Here is a 6,023-nt window from a genome sequence, read left to right as displayed (position 1 = left end):
GAGATTACTTCAGATACGATAAATTAAAATTGTTGTTTTCAGGTAAAGACATTACAAATAGAGTATTGTATTTAAGTTACAGCACTTTGTAGTCTGCGTGCAATTTAATATGCCAGTTGAATATTCAGTTACCCCCTCCTGCTGGGGAAGAAACAAGAACTGAAGTGGATCGTTGTAAGGAGTTCAGCTACAAGGGAGGGTTACAATCTAGAATTGCAAGTTGTTACAGAACATGAAACCTCTTGTACTCTCCTATCACCATCTTGATGTTTCTGCTGCCTCTTATCTCTAGGCTATTTCTCCCTACACGGGCAGATTAGCTGTACCCCCGCTCCATTGCCAGAGCTCGCTCCTTCACCGTGGCCCCTCAATGGTGGAACAACTGGCCCATGGATAAGGACTGCTCAGTCCCTGACCACCTTCCAGCACCTCCTCACACACCTGTAAAACTTCACAATCCTGGACTACAGCATTCAAGTCTATCACTACTTGCATCACCCTTGTAAAACCAAACTAACCCTGGGAGAAGCACATTGCATGTCTCACTATACAAGAGACGAGACCTTGGGTTAAAGGACATGGATCTTTACCAAGCATAGCTATTGAGCAACACACCTCCGATAAAAACCCCTTGAACACAAGACCACTGAGCAACTCCATTAGCTCAACAAGGCTTTTATTAATTCTTCAAAACACATTAGGAAGACACAGCGAGCAGTTTGTCACTAGACAGGGAGCGCCTCTTCAGGAACACAGCCAACAGGACAGCACAGGAGAGAGCCAGAGCCACAGCAGAGACTGCCAGCACAGGGACAGAGGAGCCAGAGTCTGAGATGGGAGAGAGAGGGGTTAACAGGACCACACGGGAGGGAAGCTACACCCATTGAAGACTCAGGAGTAGGTGTTTACATTGGGAATGGAGGATATTGTGGTCCAATGCTGAACCAGCTATAGCAAAAGTCATTCAAGGCGCAGTTTCCCTGTACTGCTAAAAGCACAGAGTCCAACATGCTTACAGGAGTGATGGAACAGTAGAGGACAAAGCAGACACATATTAAAAACAGTCTTTCATTTTAAAGGACAGACAACAGTTACACTCTTGAGATTCGATAAAGCAGAGTAACCCTCCATTGACAGCAAGCTGGTTCAGAGCTCAGTAGCATGGAGAGCGGCACTTACCCTGCACTTCTTCCACAAGCTGCAGGGGGTGGTACAGGGACTCCTTACTGAGCACGACAGCATGGTCTCTGACTACATGAACCACGGTCAGGGGGCCGATGGTGATCTCCTTTACATGCACTTGGGGGTCCTGGCCAGCTACACAGAGGGGGGGGGGGGGAAGGAAGAGACAGGAGGGCAAGGTTAGTGTCATTGAAGCAAAGTAATGCACTGGTGATTGAGCTACTCCACAATGCAACTCCATTGAAGGGGAGCACACATGGTCAAACTCTCCACTGAAAAAGGAAGGCAAAATGAGGTTAGAAATGCTTTAGCACTAGAAAGTTACTGGTCCCCATTTTCTTCCATTGAATAGAGAGTATCATTGCAAGATTTGCACATGCAGCTGTGGAACACAAGGTGTTGCTGCTTCCTGGTACCCAATCACTTCATATGTTTAAACTCACACCAATGTTCTATCCAATCGACCTACTGCAAAAGGTCATCCATTAAATATTACAATGGCAACAAAAGGATTTTGAACCATTGGTTAGAACTCCAAATGCCCCCCCCTCCCCTCAGAGTTCCCATACCCATTTAATGGCAGGTTTGTCCATCATATTGTACACTGGCAGCAAAGGATTAACACCAAATTAATTGGATTTGCCAAGTACAAGCGTTGCAGTATTTATACAGCTTGGTAGAGTTCCAGTCCTCCGAAAAGGCCTCACCCAGGCTGGGTGTTCAGACAGTACCTGGATCAAGAGGAGCAGCTCTCTTCTGCAGCCATTTTCCGCTCCAGTTGGGCTGGTTGATCTCGGCAGGAGGAAGAGGGCCTGTGAGGAACCGGGGTGTCCCAGAGCAGGAGCCAGCGTCACAGCACCCACACACTGCAGAGGAGCCGTCCTCAGAAACCCACCTGAAAAAGGGAGGCATGGCATGAGGGGGCAGGATCACAGACAGCTAGGATACAAGGACTGTGCAGAGCCACCGAGATCTACACAACCGCCCCTAAAATCAGTACCTTCAAACCAGTGCACATAGGGAGGAGCAAGTATTTCTGCAAGTGGATATCAAACTTGCTATAAAGAGGTCGGTAGGAAGCCAATAAATGCAAGTGTTCACACAGGTTCTAGCAGAGGCATGGGCAGGGAAAGGGACATGAACAACCCTGCTTCTTAAAAGCAGACCGTGGAGGAGGGAAAAATAAAGCCAAAACCCTTCTGACCACTAAAACAGCAATTCTGATTCCAGGCCGAGACTCCACAAGACATCAGGAGTCTTGCAGCGCTTGTACTTGCCGAAGACAGCTGCAACTGGGCCACAGAGGTAGGCTGCCATGATTGCAGTGGTAAAGTTCATCCCACACATGCTCATCAGGATTGATCTGGGATTGTGCTTAACCTAGACCACGGTCCGAGAGCCAATCACAAACAATAGCATGGTGGAAGGGGACAGGGTCCAGATTAAGAAATCTGTTCAGCAAGGAGGAACTGATCACTCCTGCACTGCAAGAGCTTACCTGTAGGATTGCTTCTGGTAGGAGCAGGCCTTGTTGGAGGCATCAGCTGGTTTGTCAGCATTGACTGCTCTCAGTGTGCAAGTCATGTAGATCTGAAAAAGAGGGGAAGGAGTCACAATGGGAATGCAGTTAAACACACCATACAGCAAATCAATGCACCAGGAAAGCACAGGGGTCATTATAGTACACTTTGACAAGACAAAGTTAGTGATGGACCCAGGTCTAGCCAAGCCTTACCATGCTCCTGGAATCCCCCTGGAACTTGAAAGCAGCGATGTCAAAGCGCAGCTTGTTCAGAACAGGTCTAGTGAATGAAGAGGAGGAGTCTGGAGACTTGCTATCCATAAGGCAGCTGGGCAAGACAGGAGACAAGCATCAGGAGAGGGTTACACCGCCAACACACAGCATTGAAACAGGTTCGATAAAGCAGAGTGCAGCACGAGCCAGTGTGTTTGAAGTAACTCCAGTTCTCACCCAAGCTTGTCCACGACAGCATATCTGGGCTCAGAGTCCTTGTTGTTGCTCAGGGTCGCGATGCAGCTGTCGACGTAGAGCCGTAGCGGCACGTGGTTGTCGACGGCAACAGAAGCCTCAACGTGAAGGATGTCACCCAGGTAGATGACATTGGAGACTCTGGGACCACTCCAGTTATCTGGAACAGGAAGCAAGGAGACAGACCAGCATTAAATAAACACCCCCCATACCCAACCCTTTCCTTCATACCATTCATGAGCAGCAAGGAGAAGTCCAGGATTTGCTCTGTAGAGGCTGTTGAAGTGAAGGGCACCCAGGTTGGTTTTATGGGGCTGCTGCTGACATTCCACCTTCTGAAAAATAAAAACCACATCCTTGTAAGTGATATCATGCATCACTGGCATCCTATTTAAGATAACACAGGAATACAAGAAATGTTGTCTTCAATAGAATTGAGTCCAAATCTTATATTACAGCAGCAGAGACTTGAGAACCCTGGTACAAACGAGTGACCAGCAGCAAAGTGATTTAGTGTGAAGTTCAGATACGGCCCCTCAGGTCCCCGTTTGCTTGGTACAGTACCTCGGGTATCTGCATTCAAGGAGAATATCAGCCATATTAACCCTGGTGATGATGCCAACGCTGGCAGGCTTGTAATAGAGATGGTTTGTGTAGCTCAGGAAGTCTGGGAATACCTAGGGAGAGAAGTTGAAAAGTGATCCTTCAATTCTTGATTATTAAATAAAATGTGAAGTGGTCTTGTGCTTTAACACTTTAAGGCACACAAGGAATGGAGCGCTTGTTCAAGCAGTTTGATACACTTGAATGTCACAAGGAAACAGAACTTGGATGACAAGCTCCAACCGGTCAGTAAACTGAACCCCCATTTCATGCACCTCACTGCAAAATCTTGGAGGAGAAGTGTCAAGAGGTCAATTAGGAATTTAAATTGACAATAGGCCACACAAGCAGTTAGCTTAATGAGAAAGAACCACAGAAATATTAATGCATGACTTCAGAAGTTGTTCAAGATGCCCAATTAATGCACAAAGCAGTCCAACACTGTCACATTATTATTATTTATTTCTTAGCAGACGCCCTTATCCAGGGCGACTTACAATTGTTACAAGATATCACATTATACATTATTTCACATTACATACAATTACCCATTTATACTGTTGGGTGTTTACTGGAGCAATCTAGGTAAAGTACCTTGCTCAAGGGTACAACAGCAGTGTCCCCCCACTGGGAATTGAACCCACAACCCTCCGGTCAAGAGTCCAGAGCCCTAACCACTACTCCACACTGCTGCCCAAACACATACCAGCGCCTAGAAGATTAGGGACCAAAACTTGAAATCCACAGACCGAGGTGTTCATGCATGCAAGTATATACACAGCAGAACACACATGACAAGTCTTGAGTTAATGTAATAAATGTGCGCACTACTGTATGTGAGACCTTCACAGTGAAGTGCAAGCAATAAGGAAAGCTGGGCTACCCACTTATCAGTTCACTATTAGTTACCGCAGTTACAAATGCGATCGACACGCAGGGTTACCTGGAAAGTGCTGCCGCAGTCCTGGAGCTGAATGCTGAACAAAACCGTGTTGGCGACGCTGTCGGAGGAGGTGGCCGAGCAGCCCGCGGACCCCACGCTCAAGTCGGCGCTGCTCACCAGGTAGCCGATCCCAAACAAGTCCCGTTTCACCGTCACGACCATGGCGTCTTTCCTGCAGTCCAGGGTGACCGAATTCAACAGCGACAGGTCAGCTCTCTGCACGGAGAGAGGGGTGGGCATCGGCTGAAATACCGCTCTCGGCGCGGTAAACAGCACTGGGTTATAAACCGGCTGATCCGACCAGATCCATCCAAACGCTCCGTGGAGCTGCACAAGTAAAATCAAAGCGAGCGAAAGCACTGTCTGAACACCGCGCGTCCCCATTGTAAACTCTTCAGTTCAGAATCAAACACTGCAGCTGCATACCGATAAGCGCGTAGCCAGCACCTTTATACTCCCCGGAATTAATTAACGTGTTAAACCTGGCTGGGTAATTAAACAATCATACACAGACACGCATTCACTACGGTTACATGAGATCAAGTCTTTAGAAAACGAATGTTGGGCATATTCGGGTACTGAATCAGCAAATTGGTTTGGTGAAAACGACACTTTTCTGTGTTTACATGACTTGGAAAAGATAATCCAATTACAATTCTGATTAATTCAACTGGATAGCCTACATGGATTTTTTTTTTTTTTTCCGAAACATAGCGAGCAGGATCCTCCACCTTTCTTTGAATGATGCCTACACTCTAGAAGTAAAGGTTCTCGTTAGAACCTTGCTTTGCCGCTGTGGAGAGACCTTTTTAGGTGCTTCTAAGAACCTTTCTTACATGGACTCTATATTATCTACTTGGTGACACTCGGTTTTGTCATGTAAGCTATGAAACGTATTGAAAATAGGAGTTTGCAAAACAATCAGGGGGGCGTGGCCTGGACTGTGCACTGAGTGTGTTAGTTCCCATTACTTGTGTAAACAGGGGGGCGTGGCCTGGACTATTCACTGAGTGTGTTAGTTTTCATTGCTTGTGTTATCAGGGGGGCGTGGCCTGGACTGTGCACTGAGTGTGTTAGTTCTCATTGTTTGCGTTATCAGGGGGGCGTGGCCTGGACTGTGCACTGAGTGTGTTAGTTCTCATTGCTTGTTTTATGTCTGTATTATGCTGGTAGGTGACGTATACGCTCCTTGCAAGGGAGCCGGCTCTTTTGTACAGCGATATCGGCGCTATGCTTCAGTGCGAGAGATCCCAGGTTTGCGCCCGCCCTCCATTTGTGTGTGGATTGCCTTGCTTTGTGTGATGC

At 47.2% G+C, this 6,023-nt stretch overlaps 1 pseudogene; it reads right to left on the bottom strand.

Moving 5' to 3' along the window:
• Positions 1-659: 659 nt before the first annotated feature.
• On the bottom strand, positions 660-5,151 carry LOC131702148 (zona pellucida sperm-binding protein 3-like; annotated as a pseudogene).
• Positions 5,152-6,023: the final 872 nt, after the last annotated feature.

Source organism: Acipenser ruthenus, chromosome 29 (assembly GCF_902713425.1).
Source record: "Acipenser ruthenus chromosome 29, fAciRut3.2 maternal haplotype, whole genome shotgun sequence".
NCBI lineage: Eukaryota > Metazoa > Chordata > Actinopteri > Acipenseriformes > Acipenseridae > Acipenser > Acipenser ruthenus.
The sequence above is the reverse complement of the archived record's forward strand: the minus strand, read 5'-3'. Positions and strand labels throughout refer to the sequence as shown.